This window comes from Triticum urartu, chromosome 6A (genome assembly GCF_056163025.1).
Source record: "Triticum urartu cultivar PI428250 chromosome 6A, HENAU_Tu73, whole genome shotgun sequence".
Taxonomy (NCBI): Eukaryota; Viridiplantae; Streptophyta; class Magnoliopsida; order Poales; family Poaceae; genus Triticum; species Triticum urartu.
Genome location: NC_141878.1, coordinates 55,885,807 through 55,902,538, shown reverse-complemented (window position 1 = coordinate 55,902,538; position 16,732 = coordinate 55,885,807). Strand labels below are relative to the sequence as shown.

Sequence of the window (16,732 nt, the reverse complement as noted above, 5' to 3'; positions counted from 1 at the left end):
GAAAGGAAAGGGGGGGCGCCACCCCCCCTCCTTGTCCAATTCGGACTTTGGGGGGGGGGGGGGGAGGGGCGCGCGGCAGCCCCTAGGCCTCCTCTCCTCTTCCTCCACTAGGCCCATTAAGGTCCATTAGGTTACCGGGGGGTTCTGGTAACCTCCCGGTACTCCGGTAAAATGCCGATTTCACCCGGAACACTTTCGATGTCCAAACATAGGCTTCCAATATATCAATCTTTATGTCTCGACCATTTTGAGACTCCTCGTCATGTCTGTGATCACATCCGGGACTCCGAACAAACTTCGGTACATCAAAATATATAAACTCATAATGAAACTGTCATCGTAACATTAAGCGTGCGGACCCTACGGGTTCGAGAACAATGTAGACATGATCGAGACATTTCTCCGGTCAATAACCAATAGCGGAACCTGGATGCTCATATTGGCTCCTACATATTCTACGAAGATCTTTTATCGGCCAGACCGCATAACAACATACGTTGTTCCCTTTGTCATCGGTATGTTACTTGCCCGAGATTCGATCATCGGTATCTCAATACCTAGTTCAGTCTTGTTACCGGCAAGTCTCTTTACTCGTTTGGTAATACATCATCTCGCAACTAACTCATTAGTTGCAATGCTTGCAAGGCTTATGTGATGTGCATTACCGAGAGGGCCCAGAGATACCTCTCCGACAATCGGAGTGACAAATCCTAATCTCGAAATATGCCAACCCAACATGTACCTTTGGAGACACCTGTAGAGCTCCTTTATAATCACACAGTTACGTTGTGACGTTTGGTAGCACACAAAATGTTCCTCCGGCAAACGGGAGTTGCATAATCTCATAGTCATAGGAACATGTATAAGTCATGAAGAAAGCAATAGCAACATACTAAACGATCGGGTGCTAAGCTAATGGAATGGGTCATGTCAATCACATCATTCTCCTAATGATGTGATCCCGTTAATCAAATGACAACACATGTCTATGGTTAGGAAACATAACCATCTTCGATTAACGAGCTAGTCAAGTAGAGGCACACTAGTGACGTTTAGTTTATCTATGTATTCACACAAGTATTATGTTTCCGGATAATACAATTCTAGCATGAATAATAAACATTTATCATGATGTAAGGAAATAAATAATAACTTTATTATTGCCTCTAGGGCATATTTCCTTCAATTATATGGTTCAATACATGAGAACAAATAATTGGTGTTTTCATTCATCATCAATACCATTTTCTGTTGCACAATAGCACGTTGAACTTTGCTTTGGTACACCACCACTGAAAAAGTTCAGATATTTTGATACAAATTAAAGGTTGAGATAATAAAGTTCATATTTTTCCACTGAAAAAGTTATCCCTTTTCAATCAAAATGACAATCTAGTTTTTTGTATCTGAATTTTTGTTCAATATGTTTGATCTCCAGGCTATAGTGATAGCCTTTTTAAGTAACTTTAAGATTCTTGTAAATTTTTAGGGGGTGTATAATAGAAGCGAAACTCAAACATGTTTCCAATGGTGATTTTTTTTCATTTATAAAAAATGATTTTACAGGTTTATCTGTTGGAAAACGCCATAATTTACCAATATCGAACATTAACAGAGACTACCTTCCTCTCTGAAAGAAAGAGACTACTAATAACCCCTAAAAAAGGACTAACTAATTAGCACCAGATTAAAAAACAACTTTTTTTAGCATCGATTAAGAAACAACTTTTTTTTTGAGGGGGATTAAGAAACAACTAATTAGCACGCATATCGTACAGGCCGTGATTTCTTCAGTATAACTTTGGGCTGCTCTGTTTCGACTCCACCACATCTCGCATGCGCAGTGAGGAGGGCGAGATCCGAGATGAGTAGCCGCCGCCGCCACGCCCTCTCGCCGGCGGCGGCGCCCTTGGATGATGACGACCTGCTCTCCAAGATCCTCCTCCGCCTCCGCCCACAGCCATCCTCCCTCCCCCGCGCCTCTCTCGTCTGCAGGCGCTGGCACCTCCTCGACTCCGACCCTCGCTTCGCCCGCCGCTTCCGCCTCCACCACCGCCGCAACCCTCCCCTCCTCGGTTTCTTTGATGAAGGCCCTGAAGAGATCTCCTTCGTGCCTACTCTGGAGCCCCCCAATCGTGTCCCGCCCGGGCGCTTCTCTTTGAAGTTCGACGGCGGCGACCGCTACGTGCTCCTCGGATGCCGCCATGGCCTGGTACTGGTCTACCACCCATCTTGGAAACAGATCCTGGTGTGGGACCCTGTCACCGCGGACCAGCACCGCATTGCAGTCCCCCCAGGGTTTGCGAGAGATTATGGGTTCATCCGGATTCCTGCGGCGGTGCTTCGGGCTTCCGGAGACGTTCACTTCCAGGTAGCCTTGACAGTGATAGACAGAGAACACAGGCGAGCTCTCGCCTGTGTTTACTCGTCAGAGACTGGAGAATGGAGTGATATCATCTGGACACGGCTTCCATCCGATGCTTCTGCGAGCACGCTGGTTAATTGATACAGAGAAGCCCGCTGTGCTGTTTGGGAATTCTCTTTACTGGCTGCTTATTGGGAATATGGTTGGATTTCTGGAATTTCATTTGGAGAGGCAGAGCCTAACTATGGTATGGATACCGATGGATTTGTTTACCAAGGGCACTTTTGATATCTGTGCGATGCGGGCAGATGATGGTGGTTTTGGTTTCCTTTTTGTGCTGCACTCAGATGATCACAGTGCCCAATTATGGAAGAGGCAGACTGATTGTCATGGTGTTGCTTCATGGGTGCTAGGAAGAACTATTGAACTGGACAAGCTATTTCCCTTGAATTTAGTGGACAAATGGCCTTTTATTATACGGGGATTTGCTGAGGACAATAATGTGGTGTTTCTATGGACAAGTTGTTTCTTCTTTATGATCCATCTTGGGTCATTGCAGTTCAAGAAACTTAGTGAAGCCGAGTTCATTTTTTATTGTTACCCATTCGAAAGCGTCTACACTGCAGGTAATAACATGCCTTCACATAATGGGTTTAACAAAACCAAGTTAATGTTCAATAATTGGTTGATGGAATTCCGCTCACATCCTTTTGAGTTAGTAAAGTAGTGTCATATCACCAGTTTGTTTTGCTACTTAATGACCTCTTTTACATTATATATTCCTGGTCCGATTCTTGTATGTAATGATTATGATTTATTTTAGTGGTATCTAATTTATTTTATGCTCAGCCAGGCGGTGGGCTGCAATTGGTCTACTGTCAGCTTCATTTCTGTAATTCTTGTTGTTCAAGTCAGAACTAGCAAACTGCCTTTCTTAAGTTCATTATATGAATATTTATACAATAAACCAATGAACACCAAGACTGGCAAATGCTCTCTTTAAAGTTGAAACATGTTTCAATGTTCTATGCATATTAACATATATTCCCTCCATTCCTAAATATTTGTCTTTCTAGATATTTCAACAAGTGACTACATACGGAGCAAAATGAGTGAATCTACACTCTAAAATATGTCTATATACATCCGTATGTGGTAGTCCATTTGAAATATCTAGAAAGACAAATATTTAGGAACAGAGGGAGTAACTGTACTATGGTAGTTTTAGTGCATAGCTACAGCGCAGTTTTTTTTCTCAAGATAAGATGCATGGTAGTTGGAAGTTGAAGACAACTACTCGAGAGACTTGCTTGAACCAACTGAAATGTCAAATAGGTAGGTCAATTGGTACAGTTAGAAGCTTCAAGCTCATTCTATTTGCTTCAGTCAACATTTATTATCCCTGTTAATCTTGCTACTAAATTAAGCCCATATTGATGAATAACCTCTCATTTTATCACTTTTAGGAGATTCCTAGCACAAGTAGCAAATCCATTTGTACCAGGGAAAACAAATAAACTTAGATCATTTATTTTTGGGGGCTAAATTTATCTAAGATGATCTAAACCTGAATGGTCTTGATCACTTTTATTGCTAGTTTTTCAAGTATTGACTTAATTTTTTGAGGCTAAATTTACTTGAAGATAATCTAAATTTGAATAGTCTTGTTCACTTTTGTTGCTAGGATTTATCAGTATGCCTATATTTTATTTATTTCAATGTGGCGTGGAATGAGCTTAATTATACTGGATAACTTGTCTCTTCTGACCAGCTAATAGTCTCGAGTGTGCATCTTCTTCATTTTTAAGATAGTAATCAGCTTATACTTTTTTTTGGAATATTAATCAAATTTGACAGTAGGTGTGGTTTTGTTTATCCATTCCTAATCTGGTATAAAACTGATATTTTTTCCTAAACGACAACTGTGAGTTTTTCTAAACATCTTGTTGATGCCTCATCATATCTATTTGGTTTTTTGTTGGAATGCCATTGGTTGGTTGACCTGATTACTTCTTATGCTTGCAGAAATAGACATTGGTGGTGGACACAATGTGGTTGGTCTTTTGCAGAATACATAAGATGATTATCTGGTTAGGTATGCTGTCGTGGTGTACTGATTGAGCAGGTAAGCATATCTTCCGCATGTATGCTGAGGTATCTGGATTGTTTCATTAATTTATTGCTTCCCCTTTTATTGCCATTTCTCAAGTATCAAATTATAAGCGATTTTGGACTAAAGATTTTGTCGACAATTCTTTGCTTAGCGGTTTCCTGCCTGGCCACCTCCTATAACGTGTCATGGCAGGCTGCATTGTTGACCTTTTCTCTAGGCCCTGCTTTCTCATCCCCTCATGCCTTCATAGCAGCTCTCCATTCTCTTTCCCATAACTCCGCCCTTCTGCCTTCCCTGTTATTTGCTGATGTTCTACTGAATGTGCTCTTTCGTTTACCTTTGCCATCCATCTAGCTGCTTTGCTTTCAGTTACCTTCTCCCCTTCTCCTTAATACTCTCCTGGTTCCTTATGTTAGTGCAGTTTCTCTAGCTCCTCAGATGACTGATGACTTAGGGTCTTCCCCCCTTTTGTGTACATGTTAAGTGATGGCATAATCAAATGCACCCTCTTTCTGCATTTGATTTTTTACTATGAGCTGCTACATGCCTTCGGTTCGTCTTTTGGGATTATGCATCTATCAAGTGTTAGTGTGATGATGTTGTTGCCTTTATGCAAGTAGTTTATAACTGACAATACAGGAACGTTTGCTTCATACTTCCTTCATTTGAACAGTCTTACGATTATGCTGTTTCACATTGCTGCGGAAATGAGGTAGATAGAAGGGTTTGAGGAAGGGGAAAGACAACAGAGACAAGGGGAAAAAGCGTGTGAGTTCATTAATTCGAAGCTAGCTACAACGTTCGCCTCCAGCTTATAACATGAGCTTATAACATGCTGGTACATGGGTCTCAGCCCAACACACACTCAACTGGCCCACGGCCCACTAATTCAAACAGAACTAACAGAACACTAGAACTCTTCACTCTGAATTCCGTGCCTCTTCTTCAGCTTCCTCTTGCCGGGCACACTGCTCGTCAATGCCAGATTGAGGGTACCGACAGTGCCGCCACCCTGAGAACCAGCTTGCCCCAAAGCTGGTGTGTGTGGGAAACGTGGCTTGAGCCATTCATAGTCTTCCTATGTAGCAGCAGAGGCTGGCAGTGATGTCCATGGAAGCAGACAGGCAGCATTCCCTTTCTTGGCCAATCTTTGATCCAAGATCAGTTCTAGTGCCAAATCCTGAGAAAAGAAGTCCACAGTAGTTGGAAGGGAGGAGAATATCGACGTGTGATCAGGCACATGGCTCTTCAGCTGAGATACATGGAAGACCGGGTGTACCATGGCTGAAGTTTATATGTTGCAGGACCAATTCGTTCCTGCACTGTGAAAGGCCCAAAATACTTCAGAGCAAGCTTGTGACAAGGTCGATTAACTAATGTGTTTCGAGCATATACGGTTGTAGTTTTAAGAAAACTGAGTCTCCTACTTGAAATTCACGTTAGTACCTCTTCTGATATGCATAATGTTTCATTATGGTCTGAGCTCTAAGCAAATGCTCCTTCAGCAACTGACAGTGACTCTGATGTTCTGTCAGCCAAGCTTGCACACCAGTATTGGAGGAAGGAATCTCCATTATCCACTGGTAGTGTGCCATAGTTTGGTTCTGTTCCATAGAGTGCTTTGTACGGAGAGCATCCCAATGAGGTGTGATGGTTGGTATTGTACCAAAATTCAGCAAGGGCACTGCACACCTCAATTACATCTCTAGGCACTGGTTAATTCTCTCACTTTGCCTATCTGATTGAGGGCAGTATGTTTGAGGGTGGTAAGCAGTGCTTATATACAACCGAGTATCCCAAAGCTGGTTCTCTCCAAAAGGCACTTGTAAAAATCTTATCTCTGTCAGAAACAACTGTGTTAGGAGGGCCATGCAAACTCACCACATTGTTCAGAACTGCTCTGGCCACAATAGATGCAGTGAAAGGGTGTTTCAGAGGGATAAATTGTGAATACTTGTGAATCTGTTCACCACCACTAAAATGCAGTTATATCCTCAAGATTTTGGCAATCCTTATATGAAATCCATAGTAATGTCAATCCAGGGACTTTGTGGTACACGCAGTGGCTGTAACAGACTAGGAGGCTTACAGTGCTCATGCTTTGCTTGTTGACATATTGTACACTACTGAACAAAGTTTGTAACATCTTGCTTCAGTCTAGACCAAGCAAATAGTTTCTTGAGCCTCTGGTATGTTATTTGAATTCCAGGATGTCAACCAATAGCACTAGAATGAAAGGCTATAATGAGTTTGGTCATGAGTGCCGAGTTATTACCAATCGACATCCAGTCTTCAAAGAAAACTATACCATCCTTTTTTCGAGAAAACAAAGACCTTTGCGTTTCATTTCATTGAAAAGGAAGGGTTTGAGTTACAACCCTCTCAGGAGGCAAACATACAATGCAAAAGCGTGAAATCAGTGAACATCCTAGGTCTGGGGGGTGAGAGCTCTAAGTCCTAGCGGTCGGCTCTAGCTTGGAGGGCCGCCTCGCCCTTGATCTTCGTCATCAGGGTAGTGACCGAGGGGTGGGCTTTGTCAAAGACACAGTCGTTATGGTGCTTCCAAAGCATCCAGGGCATGAGCAGGGTCGTGGAGGTGAGGCCCTTGTGCATGGGCTTGGGCGTGAGTTGCCTCGCGGAGAGCCACCAGGCGTTGATCGAGGGCTTCCTGTCGAACGGGTTGCAGGGTACCATTATCTAGTTCAGTGCCTCGTACCATACCTGCCGAGAGAAGGGGCAGGCGAGGAGATGTTGTATGGTCTTCGGCGCCTGGTTGCAAAGTGGACATCGCGCGGGGTGCTGCAGGCCATGGCAGGCGAGACGATCTGCAGTCCAACACTGATCGAGATGGGCGAGCCGATAAAAGAACCTGACACGCGGCGGTGCCCAGCACTTTCAGGTAAGCTTGTCGCAGGTGGTGGAGCCGTGGAAAGTGGCGAGGTAGGCAGACTGCGCGGTGTAGGTGTCGCTCGAACTCCACATCTAGAGGAGGCAGTCTGGCTTTGTGAAGAGCATTGTATGCTCGATCATGTGCCATAGCTGTAGGTATTGACCTATCTCCTAGATGCCAATGGTGTTGTGAATGTCGTGCGCCCAGCGGTTAGCCTGAAGCCATCCATAGCTTGCGGCGGCGTTTTGGGATGCAGGAGTATAGGAGTGGCATGATCTCAAGGGCTGAACGACCCCCAATCCAATGGTCCTCCTAGAACATGGCATGCTGGCCGTTACCGATCTGCATGGTGGTGGAAGCAAAGAAGAAGGCGCGTTCTTCAGCGAAAAACTGCAGGTCAAGACCACTCCAAGCCCTGGTGTTGTAGGCGCGGCTTAGCCATAGCCAACGCGTGCGGAGCGCGAGGCCGGTGCGCTCAAGGTCGTAGACGCCGAGTACTCCAAGCGAGATTGGCCGTGAGACGCGCCGCCAGTTAACGTGGCAATTGCGACCATTGGCTTCCGTGCGTCCGACCCTGAGAAATCCTCTTTGAATATTTTTCAAGCGCCTTGATGATCTTCTTCGGAGGCGCTAAGAGAAGTAGCTAAAGGATGGGGATTGCGTTCAACATGGCCTTGACGAACGTGAGACGACCGGCCTTTTTCATGAGCTGTGCCTTCCATCGAGGGAGCATAACAGTAGTTTTGTCCACCATGGGTTGAAGTTGAGCTACTGAGGGGCGCCTGATCGTCAATGGAATGCCAAGGTAGGTGATGGGCAAGTCCACAATGAGGCACCCGAGTAGGCCGATTGCGGGCACGGCTTCGTCGGCATCACAGTGAATAAGGGTGTTCAAGCTTTCCAGGAAGTTCTCCTAGAGGCCCGAGGCATGTCCAAAGAGCTGCAGGATAGTAGGATACTCTTCACTGCCAAGATGTCGCCCTATGAGGGGTGGCAGAATAGGATCACGTCATCCACATAGCGAGGCGATGGGGATTAGTCACCAGGGATGTAGCTGTTGTAGGATGCCTAGTTTGGTGGCGCGGCACAGCAGGCAGCCAAGTGTGTCGACCACGGGGAAGAAGAGCTGGGTTGAGAGGGGATCGCCCTTTCTAAGCCTGAATCAGTGCCAAATGGCTGGGCCGGGCTTGTCGTTAAGGAGCACCTTGGTGCTGGCGGATGAGAGAAGAATGGCCAGCCAGTCCAGGAATCGATCACCAAATCCATATTGTCGCAAGACCTTGAAGAGGAATGGCCAATTGACCGAGTCGAAAGCGTATGCCAGGTTGAGCTTTACCAGCACGCGAGGGGTTCCAAGTTGGTGGAGTAGGCGTGCGGACTGCAGCACTAGGACGAAGTTGTCATGCAAGCTGCATCCTGGGATGAACGCGTTCTGGTTTGCACTGACAAGGGCGTTGAGCTTGGGAGCGAGTCGCAACGAAAGAACCTTCGCGAAGATGTTGGCGACGAGGTGGATAAGGCTTATGGGTTTGTAATCACTGAGGCTGCGAGCATCCACGGGCTTAAGCAGCAGCGTGAGGAACGCCTGATTCAGGTAGTTGAAACCCCTGTTGGCGTCAGTAAAACCATGGTATTACTAACCCTGTAAGAAGAGCCTTGACGGCGAAGGCATATATATTTCTCCACCCATGGGAACATCTTGTGAAGACCGTGACGCACCTGTTGGACTATGGACTGGGTCGTCAGGAGACAAGACATGGAAACGAGCTGCCTCATGGGGGCTCTTCACGGGGCCTTCCCGAGAGCCCACGTTGACTCCCCGCTTACTCATTTAGAAGAAGCGGGTCTCAACGTCGGAGGTGGCGCAATGGCCCATACCAAGGGACATTGCTGCCTACGCCAGGAAGGGGACGAAGGGTCAATGACTAGCCCTTGCGCATGGGCTCCAGGAGGATCCGTGCGACCCAAGTTATCCACAACAACTACAGTAAGATTCACCTACCGCTTACGCCGCTATAGTGGCGGTACCTCGCATCGCCTGATGAATACCAAAGGAGGCAGAAAGTATCCAGGGGTGACACACTGCCCCGGAAGGACGTCATCATCACTCGTACGAGCATGCCACGGTCGACCATGCCACCATGGTACAAGCTACACTAGCTACTCCAATGTATATTCAACCAATCAGAACCTCCGACAAGGGCTCCCTCGACACTATAAATAGTGGAGACCAAGGCCTCATAGGAGGTTTTGATCTTTTCACCTTGCAACAGACACATTGTAGCTCTCTACCATTGCAATACAAAACTAAGCAGGAGTAGGTTATTACATCAATAAGGTGGCCCAAACTTGGGTAGTTTTTCGTGTTCATCTGCAGTTCATCCACCGCATTTCATCCATGACTTAAGATTGATGGACGTGTTCAGTCCCTGGCCAAACTCTCAAAGAGTTGTTGCTCACAACTCATATGTAGGTTTTAGAAACCGACAACCCCGACCTCGAAGCGCGAAGAGTTGCTAGAATACGTCAACGGGGTCTTGTTTGACAGTTGGCTAACATGCGTGTAGGAATTCAGCAGTGAAGCCGTCGGAACCTGGCGCCTTGCGTGCGGGCAGCCGCTTGACGGCCTGCCAGATTTCCACGACATCAAAGGGCGCATCGAGGTCGTCTAGGTTTGTAGGCGTGATGAGGGTTGAGAGGTCCAGGGTGCACTCAAGGGGCATGGCGTAGCCAAGCAGGGCGTCGAAGTGCGCGTACGCCGTCGCAACCATGTCGCTTGGGTCTGTGATACCTAATCTTGAACCATTAGGTTGTGCACCATGTTCTTTTGCCGCCAATAGGAGCATTGCCGGTGGTAGAAGGATGTGTTGGCGTCCCATCCTTAAGGGTCGCTAGGCGGGCACGTTGGAGGGTGATGGTGCGCTCCAAGGAAGCAAGGCCCATATAGGAGGCCTTGATCTGACGACGTAGCCAGTCCTCGTGCAGGGATAGATCCTTGCTCTCTTGCTCGGTGTTGAGCCTAAGGAGAAGCTCTCGACAGATCGCCAACATGAATTTTTTGGGATTATGCATCTATCAAGTGTTAGTGTGATGATGTTGTTGCCTTTATGCAAGTAGTTTATAACTAAAAATACATAAATGTTTGCTTCATACTTTCTTCATTTGAACAATCTTATGATTATGTTGTTTCACATTGTTGCGGAAATGGGGTAGGTAGAAGGGTTTGAGGAAGGGGAAAGACAACAGAGACAAGGGAAAAAAGCTTGTGAGTTCATTCATTCAATGCCAGCTACAACGTTCGCCTCTAGCTTATAACATGCTGGTACATGGGTCTCGGCCTAACACTCACTCAACTGGCCCACAGCCCACTAATTCATACAGAACTAACAGAACACTAGAACGCTTCACTCTGAATTCCACGCCTCTTCTTCAGCTTCCTCTTGCCGGGCACATTGCTCGTCAATGCCAGATTGAGGTATTGACATTGCTGCCCCCTTGAGAACCAGCTTGCCCCTGAGCTGGTGTGTGTGGGAAACGCAGCTTGAGCCATTCATAGTCTTCCTATGTAGCAGCAGAGGCTGGCAGTGATGTCCATGGAATAAACACCCGCAGACAGGCAACATTCCCTTTCTTGACCAACATTTGATCCAAGATCAGTTCTAGTGCCAAGTCCTGAGAAGAGAAGTCCACAGTAGTTGGAAGGGAGGAGAATACTGGCGCGTGATCAGGCACATGGCTCTTCAGCTGTGAAGAGATACATGGAAGACCACGTGTACCATGGCTGAAGTTTATATGCTGCAGGACCAATTCGTTCCTCAACTGTGAAAGGCCCAAAATACTTCAAGCAAGCTTGTGACAAGGTCGATTAACTATTGTGTTTTGAGCATATGGTTGTAGTTTTAAGAAACCGAGTCTATACTTGAAATTCACGTTCGGACCTCTCTGATATGCATAATGTTTCATCCTGGTCTGAGCTCTAAGTGAATGCTCCTTCAGCAACTGACAGTGGCTGATTTTCTCTCAGCCAAGCTGCACACAAGCATTGGAGGAAGGTGTAGTCCCTCGCCGTATGCATCATATCCATCGTCGCCCCACTGCCCATATCGAGTGTATCGAGGACCGTCTCTGCCGTATCCGCCGTATGCCTGACCTTCCCGATTCTGATTCTGATTCGACCCGACCCCCCGTCCCAGCGCCCGCGCCTTGGCCGCTGGCAGCTGTGTCGGCTCGTCCGGGGGCCGCACATTGGCCTGACCGGTAACAGGCGCGCCCCGGCCGACTCCAGCGGCGGGTGGCGTAGCCACTGGTGGCGGCTGCCTTGCCACGGAAGGAACGCCGCGGCCAGCCCCAGCGGCGGCGGTCGGGCCATGCTTGGCGGGCGGTGGCTGCCTCGCGGGAGGTGGATGAGCACCACGACCGGTCCCAGCGGCAGGAGGCAGGGCTCCGCGTCCGGCCATCGTGCCGGCGACAGAAACCCTAGTCGCTCTCCCCGCTCCGATCAAAGGAAACCCAGGCGAACGAGAAACCCTAGTCGATACACAGCGAATCGGCTCGGGCCTCAGCGTCACATGCATGCACGTAGAGGGATCAAAAGACCCGGCTTGGGCCTCTGGCTTGGCGGCATGCCTCAAGTCTAGAGAGCCCACGACCGGTGTCGGTTCCGAGTCCACATCTCGGCCCAGCAACGAGTTCAAACGCGCCTTCCTGGCCGCTCGAATCACGCCATCCGAGATCGCCACCGGCGATCGTTGCGGTGCCGGCCTCAGTGGATGCCCTCTCTTGCTTTTCTTTTTTCTAGTAACTAACGTCCAAGAATCCGGGATATAATCTCACAAAGTAATTGGTGCACGAGATACCATAGGAATCGGACCGATCCAAGGTTTAATCATCTTCTTCAGCGTCGGAGCTTTGGATCGAAGCCGTTCCATTGAATGTTTAGAATCCGGTGGCGGTTCCGGCGTAAACACTGGCAAAGGAGCCTGCATGACCTGCTCGATCTCACCCTCATTTTCTTCATCGCTCTCGATTAGAACCCAGAAGCGTCCTCCCGGTCGATCCCGACTTGTGGTCGTTGTGTTCGTCAGATCAACCAGGTCAGCCGCCGTGATCTGATCAACCTGCACACACTGACCAACAACCACGTCATAGTCATCCAAAGAAAATCTAAGACCTACCTCGATCTGATCGCTGTCCGGGAGGTAGTCTCCGGCCAACATGTCGTTCTCCAAATCCAATAAAGCCATCCACCATGAGGATACAGTGAATCGGAGGCGCCCCATGATCCAATCATCCGGAGCCGTCGCATCTGCAAATTGTGCCTACCACTGCCTCCACCTCGGCAGCCCTCCCACGATCTTGCTGTCCGACTTGCCGCCGGGATTTGCTCCCGCCGTGGCCGCTTGATCCGCCCTTCCCCTAGAAGTCATCGCCGCCGCGCGTGTGGGAGAGGACAAATCCGCCCCCTTAGACCCCCGCGATGGTTCGGAGACCGCACCGAGAGCAGCCTCATCGGCGCCGGTCTTGGCGGTGGAGGCGCCGGCCTTGAAGGCGGTGGCCGGAACGACCGCTCGCGGCCGCAAGTCGTCAGGTGGTCGCATGGGAGCAGGCTACTATTCTATACCCTGAATGAGCAGTGTCAAGACGATGAACAACCTAAAAACCTAAGCAACTAGGGCCTAAAAACAATCCACACGCGTGGATCCGGCGACCCCCCTTTCCTGGTGGCTAGGCGGATCTCCTTTCCTTTCTACGAGAGGAAGAAAGAAAAGCGATATTATTATATCATATTCCCCTAGCTATAAAACTTTCACACTGTACTGGATGGCTGGCCCTGAATCCACCAACACAGGTCAGGCACTTCAGATTGATAGACTATTTTGTCACTGTTCGAAACTTTAACTGCGAGAGGAACATCCACTGAAGCGGGCACCATGTTGATGCGATCAAGCAAAGCAGAGTAAATAAAAAACTATGAGAACTTCTAGAGTCTAGAAGAATCAGGAAAACTTGATTGCCAATCATAGCATGCAGGCGAATAGTTTTGGATGATTAGCGCCTGACAGCGCATTGACTGACAGCAGTGACTCTTCTTCCAGCCTCCGTTGATTTAGTCAAAGCAGGCCTGGAGAAAATAATGGGACCGCTTTTCAATTGGAATGATATCAAGCACTATGTCTCAGATGAGCACATCTGCACTTTCCACTGTTTCCATTGCCTGAACTTGAGCTGGTACCGCTTTAACACAGACATGGGCAGGACTCTATTTTCGCCACAACTGAAGCACAGGCCATTAGTGCGACTGTACTTCTTCAGTTGTCTCGCATGCCGTAGCTTCCCTGATGGCGCAGTCTGATGATTGTCCTGCCGCCCAACTGTAGGGAATGCTATCCAGTCGGTCTTGGCTCTATTGAGAGTTTCTTCCTGAACTGGCACATGTTGCTGTCGCTGGAAACTGAATCTTAACAGCGCCCTTTAACTCATCCTTCAGTCCCAAAATGAATCGGGTGACCAGATAAGTATCACGTACAGCCAGCTCATACAGAAGGATTTGGTATGCCAATTGGCTGAGCTGATCGCTCGGTTGTACCTCTCCACCGTACCCTCATGTTTCACCAGCAACAGCGCATCATGTCATGGTGAGTATTGAAGTCAAATTCCTGAAGCACAACACTGAAATTCTTCCTAATCCAGCCATCCCACCATACTCTTGTACGTGTGATACCAGTTTGTTGCGTCACCCCACAGATGCAGAGTAGCTGAAGTAACTTTGAACCCCTCAGGAATGTCACAGAGGAGGAAGAATGCGTCGAACCTGTCCAAACATCAGTTCCATCAAATCTGGGAAACTCCATCTTTGGCATCCACAGGCGACAATCATGTTATTTGTCAGGCAGCCGCCCGCCATCAGGTTGTTGTTCAGACGTGTTCTATCCTGTCAGCGGCGGCATCTGCAGTGGCGGCGGTGGGCTGGGAGGTGGGGAGGGAAGCAATCCATCTCCTACCGATGCCAGGGAGGTCGGCTGTGGTGGTGCCTTCTGTGTCCTAATTGCTGTAACCTGCTCCTGACGCACATCCCTGATGGAGGACGTTGTGAGGTTTACCTTGGTCTGTATCTTGTTGGTCTGACCTGCCTGACCCTCAAGCGCTGATCAATGCCATCTAGGCGCTTGGTGACCTCGTCCATCCTCTCGAACTTCTCACGGACCAGCTTCAGATTCTCGAGCTCCTTCATGACCCTCTCCTCGAACTGCTCCATGGCCGAAATAACATGCCGAGTCTGTGCGGTTGGCTTCGACGGCGCCGTTGCTACTCCCACTCCGAATCGGCCAATCCTGTTTCGGAATTACACCGATCAAGCCCGAGGGGCGTTAGGTAACCTTCCCAAGAAATTACGAGCTAGATCAAGAGAGTATGGGAGTCACTCTACTGGCCCACAACCCGCTAATTCAAAAATATGTAAAAATAGTTTAATAAACAGAATTTAATAAACATTGACATTTATTTTGGTCGAAAGGAAGTGTGTCTATTAATAAGATGCTGCACGCCACCTGTACTGCACGAGCTAATCAAATTCGATCTGTTACTGACTAGCTAGCTCGTCCATTTCTAATAAGTATGTCTATGAGCTAGCAACCAGATGGTTCCGTGAACCCCTTATATGCCCATGATAATAAGCTACTTTTTGATAATCTAGGATGTCCATGAGTTAATGTTTACCGTTTGAGTCATCCTTATACATAAATTTAACGGCCTTTCCATGAGTTAGTATACAAATTGGTTTGACTGATGAAATTTGTTGACCCGCAGGTATCTAGGATTGCATTCCGGTTGGCGAAGATGTAGAAATGGGTTGTGTGCTGTAGGTTCCTTTTGTATAATGTGCTCTGTGCTCAGAAATTGGCCCTCTGTAATGGCCGGTTGTGAAGTATGTAAACTGTGGAAACGAATCGCTTCATTTGCCAGCTTACCTTCTGCGTATTATCTAAGTTCTGTATGAGGACCCACTGACTTTCTTGGATTAATGAATGATCAGTGTCGGCGCTGTCGGTTTACTCGTGCGGTTCATTTGCCTGATGCCTTCCAAGCAAGAACCGCCGAGGCCAGCTCACCTGTTAGTTGCGTGTGCAGGCTTCTTTTCAGTATCCTTTGCCTGTCCCATGTTGTGTGGGATTCAGTTTTCCTTTTTTTTTCGAGGAAGAGTTACAAACTCATCAGATAGAACTACATTCAGAGAGCACAGAACTGACTGATGGGAAGCGAAGCAAGCAAGCAACCTCTTATGTCTCTGACGAAAGGAAAACAAACTCATCTGCTACTCGCTGGCTCAATCAGTTCTCTGGCAATAAAAATGTTGTCAGCCTTCAGGATTACAGGTTCCTTGTACACCTTCAGGAGGGCCGACAAGCCAATCAGAGCTGCACTCGCCTCTGCTTCCTCAGCGCTGTTGCACGTGTCCGTTCGGCGACAGACCGAGATGAAGACAATGCCTTTTATGGATCAATCAACAGAATTTTACATCTCATCTCTTCAGTAACTGCAACCAGTCCACCCCTGTATACCGGAAACTTCCGGACTCGTCATGGATGTCCCAGATATCCCTCATTGCATGAGGAAGGGCTTTGCTCTTGGTGCATGTAACAACTGCATGGTATTCGTCGTCCACAGCATTCCCGCATTATGCATATTTCTTCAGCATCGAAGGGGTGAAAAATCTGTTTAATTAGCTCGGTATTCCATGTATTAGTTGCCTGAACCATAAGGTGATTAACACATCTAAATCTCGATCTTCTTTTGAACCATAGGCCCTCTCTTCTGGAGATCCAGTTATCTCTTTGAATCCGAATATTTCTATCATTCCCCACACGTCATATTAGTCCTTTCCTAATCAATTCCTGACCAAACTCAATGCCTCTGCACGTCTGAGATGCCTCCAACCCAGATACTACACCATTTTTTTTTTTTTGTGAAAGGAGGTTCAAACTCTCGGCCTCTGCATCATTATGATGCACACAACCAGCTTGCTTCTTCCACCGTGGCAATCTAGCATCGCCTCCCCATGGCTACGACCAAGCTAATCCTGTCTGTTGCCCTCGTCGTCCTCCTAAGCATAGGGCTGTCCAACACCATTAGGGTACTGAACCACTGCCACCGCCGACGGCCAAGGCAGTGGAGGCGGAGGCGGCAGCAGGACTGGAACCAGTCAGGCCTCCGGCGACGGGACCGCCGAGGCGTACGACCAGGACAACTACGCCTATGGCTCCGGAGGCGGTGGCGGCAGTGGTCGTTGGCGAGGCCGTGACAAGTCCGCGGCTGGTTCCGCTGGCGGTGCGTCCGGCTCGGGCCACGGAGACTCGAGTACCACGGA

At 48.0% G+C, this 16,732-nt stretch overlaps 1 pseudogene across 1 annotated transcript; it reads left to right on the top strand.

The window, feature by feature from the left end:
- Positions 1 to 1,795: 1,795 nt before the first annotated feature.
- Positions 1,796 to 15,375, top strand: LOC125516275 (uncharacterized; annotated as a pseudogene). Its single transcript, XR_015609534.1, has 3 exons — positions 1,796 to 2,991; positions 4,391 to 4,490; positions 15,175 to 15,375. The product of XR_015609534.1 is annotated as an uncharacterized LOC125516275 (transcript).
- Positions 15,376 to 16,732: the final 1,357 nt, after the last annotated feature.